The sequence below is a fragment of the Falco punctatus genome, assembly GCF_963210335.1.
Source record: "Falco punctatus genome assembly, chromosome: 4".
NCBI lineage: Eukaryota > Metazoa > Chordata > Aves > Falconiformes > Falconidae > Falco > Falco punctatus.
This window is the reverse complement of record NC_137583.1, coordinates 9,521,930-9,536,828: the sequence shown is the minus strand read 5'-3', so window position 1 is coordinate 9,536,828 and position 14,899 is coordinate 9,521,930. Positions and strand designations below refer to the sequence as shown.

Genomic DNA, 14,899 nt, shown 5'->3' with positions numbered 1-14,899 from the left:
CAGCTATAGAAATCTCTCCCCCAAAAGCCAAAGTCCAAGATAGAGGAAGGAGGAATAAGGGTTACAAACGTATCTCAAACATATTAGCAGGTGTTGAAGGAAACTGAAATTTGCCTTCTTCCAGGGGTTATTTCAGGATTATGAAAGAGTAACATAAAGAAGGGCTGTTTCTCCTGCGATTGCCTCAAATTAATCATTTTAATCTTATTCTTACATGATGTCTCATGTTACTTCGGATCAGGAGGTAAATCTCCCAATTGTTCTCACAGCCAGTGTATATTCAGAGTACAAATTCCTGGGAGGTGTGCTCCAAAAGGTCCTTCGGGCTGCTGCCATCGCTGCGAGCCCAGGCCACAGGGGCGGCCCAGAGCTAATCCCCCTTCCCCCCTGAGAAAGGCAGCCGCTGCTGATTTTGGGTCCGCATTGTCAGACCCACCGTGACTGCACTGCTTACTGCTGCCATAGATTTAGCAGCGAATATGCTGGTACAGACAAGGTAGGAGCTGCAGCCCTGCAGTCTGCCCTCGGCAGCTTCGGGTGAAAGAGCTTACAAGTGCGCGTGCCTTGGGGTGAGCCTGCAGCCTGAGCTGCTTAGCCCCTGGCAAGGGAGCAGAGCACCAGAGGCTGTTAGAGCAGCTCCTGTGCCTTTTATAACACAAAGGTGTCAAATTTGGATACCATTTAGGGGCCTGTCATAGAACTGTTGTTTAGATTTTACCCACCCATCCTCCGAACGAAGCAAGCCCTTTTGCAAGCATTTCTATTTCAAATAAGAAATTAAAAAAAAAAAAAAAAAAAAAAAGAAGTGGAAAATGGTAGCTTTCCGCTGGTGTCACTGCAATTTCCAGATTTTACTATCTATTTGAATTAGATCAATTTGGTTCAGTAATTCCCAGTCTCAGTCAGGATTAAGGGCTTCACTGCTGAACTACGTCCAGATTGAAGGACCAGGTCATATCTTGGAGATCCCTTTTTTGAAGTACAGGAAATGAAGTAGTTGAAGAGAAAGGAGGAGGATGCTCTTGGCAGAAGTCAAGTGAAGGGACCTGAGTAATGATTTGGCATATGGACGGCAGAATAAATCTCCTGCTTTGTCAAATCTGACTAATGTGATTTTTTTTTTTTATCGGTCACTTTGGTATGACTCATTAAAGACATTTAGGAGTTAATTCTCATTGATTTTACTGAGAGACAGACACTCAGATACTCCTGAAAATCCCATAAGGCATGCTTCTACATTCTTAGGTAACCAGCTATATCTAAAAAACCAATTAGCATTACATGGAGAAAACATCTTAATCACAGAGAGATTACAAATGTTAAAAAAGTCTAGAAAATAGGCTTTGGTTATTGCAGCAACATGAATGAGCTTTAAATACCTAAAACAGACCGGAGGGACAGGGGTCCTGATGCTGGACTGTTAATCACTGGTGTGGTCAAAATGGGCCAAATTCTACAGTCATTACTCAGGCAAAACTCCTGTGAAAAATCAGTAAAAGGTTTGCCAGGGTAAAGATTTGGACTTACAGTGGGTGATTGCTTAGTCTTTTATCATCTGTTAGATCAGCAAACTCTTCTCAGCATGCAGCATGCACACAGGATATAATTTAGACCACCTACAGAACAGCTTGTCTGATTCCTAACTGCAAGCCATTAAAAACTAGAATGTAAATATGATATTTGAGCCAATAGTGCCATCAACATAGAATGGATTTCTGCTTCGAAATCAGAGGCCTGTCTTGCCTGACTGGATTTCACAACCACTGCTTGTCTGTGAATTGCCTTCTTGAGGCTCTGAAGTTAAAAAGACCACGAGCTGGTAACACGCTGCTGATTTAAGGACTGTAATTAGATCAGAAGATAGCCTGGCTTTAGTTTACTTGCAAAAGCACAGACAGAACAAAATTTTTCTCACCTGGATGCTGCTATAGATGAGGAGCAACTCCACTGACTTCAGCTCCTCAGTCTGCAGAGGAGTGTGAAGCTGCGTCCATGGTGCCCTACAGGAAAGGTTATTTTTAATTAGTGCTAGAACAGGGCTTCAGGAGCTAAATAAAGTTTAAGACCCTATTCTCTCAGGAGCCATAGACATGCATGCTAGGCCTTCAGAACTACATAACCAGAGTGACAGAAGTATAACAACAAACACTTCAGGAGCTGGAGGGAACTGAACAGCCAGAGATCAGAGGCAACCTGTGTGTGAGGGCACAGGGGAAGGTGATAAAGCCCCCGGGAGCAGAAGCCTGGATGGCAATTAATGCCCCATATCAACTGCACCACGCTGCCAGTGCTGCCTCGGCTGTTTCATCCTTCAATGGATAATGTGTACACTATTCTTATGGCACTCTTGGTAATTTTAAGCACTCTAGAGTCACAGCCATTTATAGTGTATGGAATTTCAGTGGTGTTTATTTTTCCATGTGAAAACCACTGATATGATGACTTAGTCGTTTATGAAACATTAGGGGATAGATGAAGATGGGGATCCTGGCCTCCTTCCATCCTAAAACATGTCTTATGCTTGTAACATTATACCACGTTTGCTTGGATGTATTTTTGCTGCATTGATGAATTTGTGATTAATGAGGTTTTATCATAAAAATTCTGTAGACAAATAAAAATTACATGCAATTATATGTGCAGAAACAAAGTAAAAAATATTTGGGTTGGAGTGCACAGCTTTGATTTGGCCACATTTACTGGTTATACGCAACTGAATCTGGTAGTTTTTCTTACAAAAACAAAGTAAGTAACAGTAATGATACTTCTGCATGCAGACTGAGTGACATAATGTGGCTTATTAATGAGAACAGCAAAGAACAGTGGGAGTAAATGTATCCCTGGTGTAACACAGTTGCTAAAAATCAACATTACCACTGGGACTAATTTGGTCTAAAATGGATTGTTTCCCAGAGGGCGCTGCTATGTGAGATCTTCTTACCTTTGAGAAAGAAGGAACAATGACCTCGCTTTACATTTCCTTTCTTTTTCACTCACTGGTTCCAGTGTGATTGTACAGGTGGACAGGGGGGCACAATTTGATCCCACCATGTAAACAGATACAAAATTTAACATTCTGCTAGGGAAGACAGAATGCTTTGAATCTGCCACCTTGCAAAGAGGTTTGCAAACAACATAGCTGTATTAGCCTAACCTGAATATTTCTAGAGGTTGTGTTAAACTGGTGAGCCTTAGACGGGAAATACTGTTGTCTGGAGAGTAATGAATTCCTAGAAGCTTCAGTTGTACCTAGCAGGATGAAATGACTATAGTTTTAAAAATAACCCTTATTTCAGACTTCAGAGATAACAGGCAGATCCAGATGGCCTAGTGTTATCCTGATGATGGTCAGGAATCAAACTCTGTAGGTACAGGATAACTGACAAATCAAAACTGCCTCTGTGTTTGGAGCACTACCTGATGCATGTCATTAAATTAATGGTGAAATAACCACTGAACAGGTTGTTGTTAATGATTATCAATTATAAACTTGTTAAATCCAGCCTGTTTTGCTTGCAGAAGTGTTGCTGTGATTAAGACCTAATCCTGCAGTCACTGTCCCTGTGTAAATAATTTAGTTCAGTTCTGGACAGAAGAGCAATTCCAGTGGCTCAGAATTCATGCAAGTGCTCTATGTTGATAGATCTTTATGCACGTGTGATACAGGAAAGATAAATTTAGAGAAGAAACTTATGTCAGCTTTAAATTTCTAAGAATTAAGTATAGGCGACAGTGAATAAAAATAAATTCTAATTATGAAGCATAGGTTGATGGTTTCAACATAAGAATTTTAAAATTAAATCTATGTATGGGAAGATTAGTATAGAATAATAACACTGCACCGCCCTGAAGTCTAGAAATTGAAAAGGAATAATACATGAATGTTATACTGAGATATAATACTCTATACCCTAATTTTTGTGGAGAATAACATGTTTTTCTTGGATAGAAGAATTTTGTGTCAGCTTTTAACCATGTTACAGTTTCTTCTGGCATCCAGACTTGGGAAGCTAACACTTATCTGGTCGGACTATTAGCACCTTACAGCTCAATCTGAAATTTCCTCTAGTCCCTCTACTAAATAAACTTAACAAAGAGTCTAAGAATCATAGTTTTCTCTTTACAGATGCCCTTTAACCTTCGTGACTGTTCCTAGCTATGTATTTATTTACATAAAACACAGTACTTCTGTGAAACACTAGACTGCCTACCTCTATGGTCATTTCCTACAGAGGGAGGGGAAAAAAAGCAAGCTTGTCGGTATGCTTCAGTTTTCATTTGCCTCAGTGTAATCATCTTTTGTGATTTAAAACCTGGGAATATGTTGATTATCATTGCACTGTTGTTTTAAAGGAATGACAATGCATACAGAGCCAGCTTTTGGGGCGTGGATTGGAATATGTTAATTTTAATCTAATAGGAATGTAGTGCCCGCTGAACAGCTTGATTTACAATGTGTCTTAGCTATGGATGCTGGTAATGGTTGGGATGGTGCTTTAGAGAGGCTAAAACTACAGCTGGTTCGGCTATTGAGCTACATTACCATTTTCTTCTGTGTATTCGGTTTAGTTTGAAAGTGTCTTATATAGGGTCTGGATACAGAAGGACTTCCAATGCCACCCCCCACCAGCCCACCCCCCCAATAAGAGAACATTTGTCAGACTCCAGTATCCATTTCTAGCAGGCAGTCATTAGGTGATTGCACCTTAAGATTACTTAGGTGTTAAAAAAGTGTTTGAAATGTTAATCAGATTTAAAACCAAATTGTCGCATACAACTTGGCATTCTTGTTGCTCTTACTTCAGCGTAATTGTTTTGAGTCTCCTCTTGCCCTGATGTAAGGTGCTGCGCTGGTGTTTCATGAGCCCTGCTCGCTTGTTCACGGGCTTTCTGCAGACAGCTTGGAATGTCTGAGGGGCTCCGGGGAATAGTGGTGCCCATCCAGTTCCCCTCTGTGGCAGCCATTGCTAGCTCCTGTTTTGTGGTGGGAAGGGGTGTCCTTGGAAGAGGAAAAATTATCCTGGCCAGGGAGGTAAAGCAAGCTGCAGTGTTTCAGTGCCTGCTTGCACCATGCTGATACAGTGTGAATTCTCCTCAGAAACATATGTTCTGACACACTGCATGGCATCCAAGTGCCATTCAGTGCCATGGTTGTAGTCGAGACAGTATGTTTTGAATTCCAGAATGCCTCTATTTTCGTTTTAAGGAAACATGGTCCCATAGATAATTATTTCACTGCTGAAGGATGGCTTTCCAGACATGGTGCCTTCCCTCTTACAAAATCTATGTCTGTTTTATCTAAACCACCAGAAACCATAACTACCCCCCCCTTCGCCTTTTTTTTTTTTAACACATAAATTTGCTATCATTCCTTCTCATACTTGAATGTTCTCCCACCTGTCCTCAATTTAATCCGCGAATGTAAGCATATAAATCTTCATGACATTTTGGCAGAAAGCACCTATTTTCAGATTACTCCTTTAGGAAACTCTGAATCCAGGTGTTTGTTTTTTGCATAAAGTGTTGCAAAAGGGGAATTTTAATGTGACCATACAACCAAAAAACTGGTTACATTTGAAATTCTGTAAAAGGGTGGGCTAGCATGCATGCAAACTTTGCGTATTTTTTTCCACACCCTGAGTTATATTCAGAGAGCTAAATGATAATTACGGCACTATCTGTAAAGGGAAGGAATATGGGGGTTTACTGCTACAAGCATGTGATTACACAGACTTTGTTATGTGTAACGAACATGCACTGGATATTCAAGTCCTTTATCACATTTGACAAAAAGGAGTGAAAAGTGGAATGCTGATCTTAAAACATATTTTTGGGATGGCGTGAAAAAAGGAAGAAAAAAAAAGAGAGATGAAACAGTTGGCTATTTTTCTTTGGCCAGATGGTTTCTAAACAAAGATCAGAATCTATTTGAAAGTCTGATCATAAGGTCTGCACTAAACAGTTTTGACATAAGGACTGCACGATCTGAAATTTGAAAAGCCTTTTACCTTTAGTTACTATGGGACCTAAAGGAATCCCAGCTTTATTTAAGGTTTTATGATGTATTAAAACAGAGGTGCTCACTGTTTGCTCTCTACCAGCTTTTAAATACTGTATAGGGAACAGATTTCTTAGTAAGTGCATGTTATTCTCCAACCCGGGGGGGGGGGGGGCGGGGGCGACAGGAAATCTCACTGTTTTAAAATTACTCAAATTTCTTACCAAACTGAAAATGCGCCACCGCCCCCACCCCCCCAACCCCCAATTATTGATCATTATAAGAAAAATAATACTCCTATGTATGTATGCACATGTATGAATATCTGGTTAAGAAAATGCAAAAAAGTCCTTTTTTTCTAAGGTGATGAGAGGAGCGTTGTATTTTGCAGTTCACAGTCTTTTACTTTTCTCCCAAAGGTGAGATTAGCTGGTGGGGGTGCTTTGCCTGTAATGGAACAAATAACTGACTGGGAGAGACTCAAAAAGGGATGGAAAAGAAAATGTTACCGGGAAAAAAAAAAAAAAAGAAAAGAGAAAATAAAAAGAAGAAACTGACAGGGAATTAGATTAGTTGGCTTTTCTTCCTTTGATATAAAATCTTAGCATAGCCCTCCCACTTCCTATAAAAAATCCTACAGCAAAGCCGATCTGCATCTTACCCACACCTTTTTCTCTTGAAAGAGGATAGAGGAACGGACCACACAGGACAGCAGTTACACTATATCTCTTAGCTCACACTCCTGGCAGTCAGTCAGATGTGATGAACATAAGGGCAGTACAAGGACTTAGGCAGAGGATAAGGGTGCACATTGTCCTCGTGTTGGTATTCCCCACTACAGACAGACGATGTTTTTGTCTTTAAATCCCGTAATCACTTATATTTTGCAGAACAACAAAAAAACCTTTCTCCTTTTTGCTTCTAATGGACTAATCCTGCAGAAAGGCTTTGCTCTGAATTCGTACTTTTCTATAGGGCCACAATCTCTTTTCTAGTGAAAAGGTTAATTCAAAGGTCTTTTGACCATGCCGGGCGGCCGGGAGTGCTCCCGAGGTGGCAGCACAATTGCCGGCGCAGGAGGGGAGTGGCAGCTGCAGCGTCCACGGCTCAGCACCCGCTCTACCGTGCTCTTATAATTTCTGGAGTTAACTACGACTCTGGGAGCCAAGATAAGACACCGATGTAAGGAAGATTGATGCATTGATTGTGTTGTGCGAGACCATAGTGTTCAGCTGCCGTCGCTACCTCCTTGCAGGGGTTTTAACACCAGCACCAATCTCCCAGGGTTTGCAAATACAAAGGGGAGGGAAAGGCTGTAGTTGGGGGTCTCGAATGAGATGCCTGATGTACCTGCTCTCACCTTTGTGGTTCACTCTTTTGTAGCACCCTTAAAGATGAGCAAAATCAGCCCCTCGCACTCCATCTCCTCAGTGTACCTTTACTGAGAGAAAAAACAGAAATTTGGATGGGCCCATGGAGTTGGCTGCGGTTACTGCTGCTTTTTTGGCATCATCAGAACAATTCCTTTAAAATCCCAACTTCCCATGAACTTACCCATTCTGATCTAAATTTCGGGTGCAGGGATTCCTGCTGGCCACCCTAATCTCTCGCCTGGGCAAAGGATTCTTTTCATGCTGATGGCACAAAGGACTTTGTGGCAAGTTTTACATAGCATGCGCAAATGAACTGATCTTCTGTTCACAAGCAGGAGGAGAGTTTTCTTTCTTTCTTTTTTAAGTATTCAGTTCATAGTGGTTTGTTCCTTTTACTCACTCAAGCTATCCCAGGGTAGAGAGTGAGTTTCTTGCCAAAAATAGAAGCATATTCTACTTCGTGGGGTGGGGGGTGGGGGTTGGGTGGGGAATAGCTTTACTGTTCAGAAATAGCACTTTACATTTGCTGTAGCAATCCAGAACAGTTTATAGAGAAACATTATGCTGCTGATGAAAACAATTTATAAGGTGAAGTTATGCCCTAGGTTCAATGGGACTTGTCCATGAACATCTGAGGGCACAGATTGTTTTCCGAAGGCTTGCGTTGCACAGTTCTTTGCTGCTGAATACCAATACCAGCTATAGCAGATGCTCCCAAATGGAAAAGTGATAGTTGCTGCTATCTAAGGTAAACCGAACAAGAGGCATTAAAATTAATCTCCGAAAAAGAACAAGGAAAAAAAAAAAAAAAAAGACTAAAAAAAGTACATTCTTCTAAAGGAATGCTAGATATTTCTGATGTCCAAATGGGATCATGTCTTCTAGGGCAGCTGATCTGATGTCTGCTTTGACACCAGAGCAATGGCATCACATCACCCCCTCCCAGAGCAATAGAGCTAGGTCAGCCTCAGGGAGCAGCGGGAGCAGATGTGACTTGCACAGCTCCATTAAGCCTGCACAGCCCCCCTGGGCTCACCATCCCCACCCCACCCAGTGGGCTCCGGCTCTGGGACCCTTTGAGCCAACCTCTGACCCTTGGGCACTGGTGCAATGAACTTCCCTGGACACCAGCCCACTGGGGCTCTCACCAGCCAGGCAGAGAGCCATCACCTGGCTGTACGTACACACTAAGTGCTGACAGCCCTTTGGAAAGTATTCAAACATGATTTTTTTTCTTTCTGTATGATAATAGCAGGAGTGTCTACATCTATCAGGCAGCAAATCTAGTAAATACAGTCTTTTTTTTTCTTTTTTTTCCTTTTTTTTTTCTTTTTTTTTTTTTTAAGTTTGATCCCATGATACTGAAGATAGAGGGGACTGTGGGTTTTCAGTGTTTTGGAGTGTATGATTGAAATCACACAGGTCTTGGTGGCAAATTTGACTTTTCATTTTCCTGAGTAGAACCGTCAGTAAATCCAGGTGTCTGGGCTCAGTTCAAGCATTTTCTGGGTGAATGTCCCACTGATTTCTTCTTTTCTTTCATTAGAAATACTCTTCTATAATCAATGCTAAAATGCTAATTGTGGAAGGAGAAAGCCCCAGATTTTTCACAAAATTATTTCATTTTGCACCAATTATTAAAGACTCAAAAGTTCTTAATAGAAGAGAGGACATATTTTGGACAAATATATTTGTGTTTTCCCTAGTGCTAAAGAGCTCCAGGTTTTATTTCCCCTGAAAAGAGATGAAAGTTGTTTTTTGCATTTTTAAGATCTCAGAACTGTGTAATACTCACAGGATGTTTCAGCACAATACTTCCCAACTGCAATGCAGTTTCCATCTTTTTAAGTGCTTTAGTAACAAACAGCAGTATTAGCAAGGCTTGAAACATAGAGCAAGTAATTACAGGAGTATAGTCACTATTTCTCATACCAAGAGAAAATGAGAATGGTAATTAAATTTGTGTCTGCTTTGTTTTGCAGCTGTATTTTTGCTAATCTAATCTCGTAATCTTGGAAGTTTATAACTACTTGTCTTTTAAAGTGCATCTGCTAGCTGGCATGGTGCGGCAAGCACAACTGATGTTTATTATAATCAGTGCCTATGCAGTCAGTTTAGAGTGCAAAGCAAAAAATTCACCACTGAGGTCAGTTGATGACCGTTCTTCTTGGTGGGCTTTGGGTAGGGTTTGGTTTTCAGGAGAAAAGGAGAAGAGGCTCAATTTCTGATGCCATGGCAGCATTACTACACGTCTTTGGGCATTCTATTTACTCTGTTGCCACTTCTTTCTTCTCTGGTTAGTTCGATTTTAGTTCCTAAGGAGTGATGTATTTGAGAGTAAATTCAGCTGAAGAAAGTTTCCCCACTTCTGAGCTGGACAACATAGGGTTTAGGCACTTCTATTCACTAAGTTGGTGAGTTTATCTGGTTTTAAACCATTTCCCTCAGAACAAGGATGGGGTACGAGCTGACAGATCATCCATTAAGTTATTTAGCTGGGTGCTTGACCAAGGCATGGCCATGGGGTATCTGTGGACATTTCTGCTGGCTGCATACTCTGCTCGGAGCTGACTCACGTCCTGAGTGAATAGGACAGCCTTGTCAGGCTGCTTCCTTCTGTTTATCAGAGCTGGGGTAAGCACTTGGTCTTGTGTATCCGCTGGGTACTCAATACACTTCGGCCAGCTCTTCATCTTAAGCCCATGGGAGTTTTCCAAGATGATTATAAAAATAGCACTGCTGAAAACAGCAGCAGAAAAAGCGTATCTTACTGTTGTCTCTCTTGCCATTCTCTCCTCTTTACTAATCAGAATTGATTCCTCTTTAGTAATAGCATTAGCAGGTGAACAGCTTTACTGCAGGAGAATGAACTCTTTCTGCCTGTCTCCTGATTTTGCATAATTTGTTATACCAGCGACCAAATAGGACAAAATGTTACCTGGTGAAGAAGAAAGCATTGTCTATTTGGCATTTGCTGTAAAAACACAGTAGTTTTCCTAGGAAAAACTTACTGGGCTAGATCTTCCTTTTCTCAAGCCGATGATGCAGTCTCATGTATAAATCAATAAACTTCAGAGGAAATAATGCTCTTAATTAAGCATACTAGTAAGAAAGGAGTGGTTGTGAGGATCTTAAAGAATATGCAAACAAACCCTTGTCTCTGCATTTCAGTCTCAGATTCTCTGTGGATTAGAGAGGTATTTTTGATCTGAGCTCAGTGCACAGTATCATACAATTGAAAAAGCAAGTGAACGGGCAGGTGGGGATGCCCAGTCCTCCCGGCCACCCTGCAAGTATCTGTGCTTGCACATATTCAGGCTCACACAGAGATGCTGTGGTGATTTCTGTCCTGAGCATGGTGGAGTCCACTCTTTCTCTTGCATTAGTGGGGAGAAATGATAGATGAACTTCCACTGCTCTGCAATGAGCAATTCTATGTAAAAGTGACCTCTGCAGCTGAGGTGGGTGAAGTTTTTGGACAGTTTGTTTTATCAAAAAAATATATCTATTCAGGTCAACAGAAGTTACCCAGAAATAATTCTATTCAAAAAAGAAACTAAACCCTAAACACTTCAGTTGGAATGAAATATTTGTCTGGGCCCAAAGAAAGAGCTTTATCCAAGTTAATTCTTGCTTCTTTTAGGGTAGCTGAAAATTCAGTCCCAATATATGCTCACTCTCATTATTTTCTTGTTTGGCAAGCAAACTGCCCAGTTCTGCTTTACAAATTTTTGTCATTCTTGAGAGATGTAAAAAAAACCCCACCAACTAACTAACCAGCCAACAACAACATCAAAACCTCAGGGTTGATTGTCTGGTTGTGCAGTTCCCCACCTCAAACACCCACTGAAAGCAGGTGTTACCACCTACAGACCTCACCTGTAGTCTGGGCTGCTTGAGCCATGAGTGTTGGACTACAAATTTAGGCTTAAGCACATACTTATTTAAAAGCTTATTATGTTTTACTGGACAACAGCAGATGTGCTCAGATTGCAGGTACAATGCAGTGTGTGGAGGTGTGTAGTCCCATCCCTGTGCCCAAAATGACCAGCACAAATAGGAAAACCAGCTGATGAATATCACTGAGAAGTGAAATTCCAGTGCCAGATATATTGGTGAAAACTGGAAATTACTTAGCTGAAACTACTCAGATCATTTCAGATTTATATGTACCAGAGGGGTGAAATTTGATTTCTTAGTTACTGATAACTTTCATACCATTTTAGAGAAATCTCATTTGTTTATCTGCTTCTGCAACAGTCAGGCTTCACTGTAGGAGGGGAAAAGCTCCGAATTTCTAAGCTGCAGTTTGGGAATTAAAACTCTAACAGCACGATATGCAGCGTTATGCCCATTTGGCTGTACAAATAAATATCCCAAAATGTTTTTTAGATTATGCCTTGTCTATTACTGAAACCAAAAGCATTTGTGCTTCCAGAATGATCATCAGAGAGTTGCTTTGCATTTACAGAGATTTTCAGATTGGCAGGGAGCCACTGGACAATTTATTGAAAGTCACTGAAAACTAGAAGCGATGTGAGAGTTAGACATGGAAGAGCAATTTCACAGATATTACAGGGCCAATTCAGATTTCACTTACAGAGGAGAAAGAGGATAACAATAAAACACACTGTATTAGTAAATAAATATATTGTTCTAAAAAGATCCCTATTGCTACTTCTATACCTAATATAATTCTTCCAGATGAAAACAATCCTCAAAAGAAAAAGCCCAACAATTCTGCTAGCTGTTGAGTAAAGCTGTTGTGAGGAGGATAAAGTGCAAGCTCCTAGCTATGTGATGTGTTTTTACAGAGGTTAAGGCTGAAAGTATGAACTGCATTTAACAAGGTGGTTTTTTTTTTTTTTGTTCACACATATTTTTTTAAAAAATTACCCAGCGTATTAGTGCAAAATTACTTGCTGTTTCTTAAAAATATTGGTTTGCTTTTGGAACAGTATGCAAACGATTCACTGTAAGGGTTTGCTATTCAAACACCAGAAGCCTCGGTGTTGCCAGCTTCCGTGAGCAGTGTGATATTGTTTCTGGCTGCTGATCAGGTGATTTATGTAATCCAATGAACTGCAAATTGCAAACATAACAATGGCGACTAAGTGCTGTCTTTGAAAGTCTGATGACCCTTCCCTGTACATCTCAAGTTCTCCATTTACAAGTGGTGATAATGGCGTGCAGCACAGTGGAAGGATATATGCTTTTCTGCTGAGGTGCTGTAGGGACTATGGAATGAAATGATGGCTCTTTGGTGAGAGCCATCATGAAGAGCTCTGCTGAACTGCAGCACTTGCAGATGACATTCGTTTAAGTGGCAGGTTTTAATTGAGCCCTGTTTGCTTCTTCATGTCAGCTGTGTTTTATCCCACAGGTTCCCAAAGTTCTCTTAGAACAGCAAAGTTGCTTGGCACTTTTACAAGATCTTAGCAGATAAAGGTGCATGTTGACTGTTTCGATCAAAGCCAAACAACCAAACTAAGGGACATACAGCCAAGAGCCACAGGTTAGGTCTGTGTCTTCTGTTCACCTTCTGCCTGCAGAGGAGCTGGGTGTTCCTGTCAGCTTCTTTTATGAAGGCAGGGGCAGGTGGCATATGGTCACAGCAACCCCACTGTGCCAGGAACACCAGGTCTGGGGCAGACACTGCTGTCCCTCTCCCTGGCTGCAGGCAGCTTGTGGGGCTGGAAAAACCCCTCGCTTGGGCCCAGTTTGGCAGCCAGCATAGAGGGCTGTGCAACCGCTCATGCCCTGCTGCACCTGCCACCAGGACACCATAGACTTGTCCCAAATGGTCCTCACTTCTCCTCCAGGCACCTCACTTCACTTTCTATATAACGTGAAGCATATGGTGGCTCATCAGTTCATCAGCAGAGGGGATATACCTGGGAGTCCTCAAAGATGAAACCAACATTTAAATTAGTTTGGTTAGTTCATAATCTCCATGCCAAGCTGAGAAGCAGGCAAGGGGTGGCTTTGAAATCAGCAGCTGCCCAGCATCATACCTTGCAAGTGAAATTAAGTATGCTGGAGCAAGGTATACGCTTTCCAAGGACAGACATGATTATTTGGGCTCTTTTAAATAAGGTATTTTATGACAATAATCTATCCTCTTCTGAAGCACATGGGAGGTGTTTTTGTGGGCCGGTGTTTGGGCAGGACGTAGGGACGCAGGTGGAGAAGGGAAAGTGCCACCAATTAGACTAGATTATTGATAATTTTACCTTTAGTTCTTAGAGAAAAAAGGTCTCCATGTCAATAAAGGAAGTGGACCAAACAGAACGCTGTATTGGTATACTGAAATGCACAGGACTACATAAGGGACAATCAGTACAAAGAATGTACTTGAAAAATAATTCTACAACTGATGAAGCAGGTTCAGTATTAACGTCCATGAATAGAGGACTTGGTGATCTAAACAGAGCAAATAATTTTCAAGGACAAACCAATCTGCATCTGAGATTCTCATATATTACATGTTACAGATCCCAGAGGTGTGTTCACACCACCTGCCTAAAGGCTGCAGAGTGACAGGCATGCCTGCTGGATGCACGGCAGCTTTCGTGGCGAGCATGTGCTTGTAGTCCTCTGGTTTGGCTTGTGACTGGAGTTGCCGTTTCTGAACTGTACTAAGCACACTCGATTCACTCTGTCACCAGCTCTTTGTGCAGGGAAGACTGTATGCAAAGCTGACTTTTGGCAGGGTGTGAGGGAGAACAGCTGTACAGCCAACAATTAATTCTGTAATTGCTTTAACCTAGACCAAAACTGAGACAAGCCTTGGAAACACAGTGCTCCCAATGCTGTGATCAGCTGTCTGTATAGCCAGGAAATGTGAACAAAATAGGTTCAGCAACATCAAGAAAGAGCTCAGCAGACCTGACCCCCATCATTAGTAATGCAACAGGGCCTTTTAAAAGTAAGATTTCCAAAACACAGTTATGAATATTTTCCCTGCAAAAGTTAATGAATGCTCCACACTGACTGAAGAAGCCGTAAAAGGCAGAGATGCTGTGTCCTTCCTGGAAGAAGCTATTTGCCATCCTTTGCACCTGGAAGCCTAGTGAAGAATACAAATGTCTTCTTTCCATAGTTTCTGCCTAGATGTTCCTTTCATGCAGACTGCTTGGATGTTGCCAGATGCTTAACTGAGGCTGAACTTCCTCTAGACAGAGGCACACTAAGAAACAGATGCATTTTTTTTCAGTATTATTTCTTTTTTTAGGTATTTTTGCCAAAGTTGCTTTCAAATGGACTGATGTCAGCAGGTGGTTTATGCATGGTTTCTGATCTAGCTGCACAAGTCTTTCTCATCGCTGTAAAAATCATACCACAGCACTGACACCCATAACCTCTTGCATGGTCCTGAAGCTCAAGGCCTTTCACTTAGACGAGCAGCATCAGTGGGGTTGTACCTTCCCTTGTTTCAGACCTGCAGGCTGCTCTTGTGCTGCTGCTTCCCAGACGCTGGCAGGTCACCCCCATGGGGCAGCCCTTGCTGACTCGCTCCGGGAACAGA

General features: G+C 41.6%; 1 long non-coding RNA gene across 6 annotated transcripts in view; it reads right to left on the bottom strand.

Moving 5' to 3' along the window:
• The window catches only part of LOC308062862, a 91,582-nt gene that overhangs the window by 52,955 nt on the left and 23,728 nt on the right, over positions 1-14,899 (bottom strand). For 5 of the 6 annotated variants that reach the window (XR_013927723.1, XR_013927724.1, XR_013927725.1 and 2 more), the window contains exon 1: positions 1,916-14,899. This exon is cut by the window's right edge and continues 23,728 nt beyond it. This is a non-coding gene — a long non-coding RNA (uncharacterized lncRNA). The remainder of the gene's footprint in view (positions 1-1,915) is intronic. The other variant, XR_013927728.1, reaches the window with a different exon arrangement.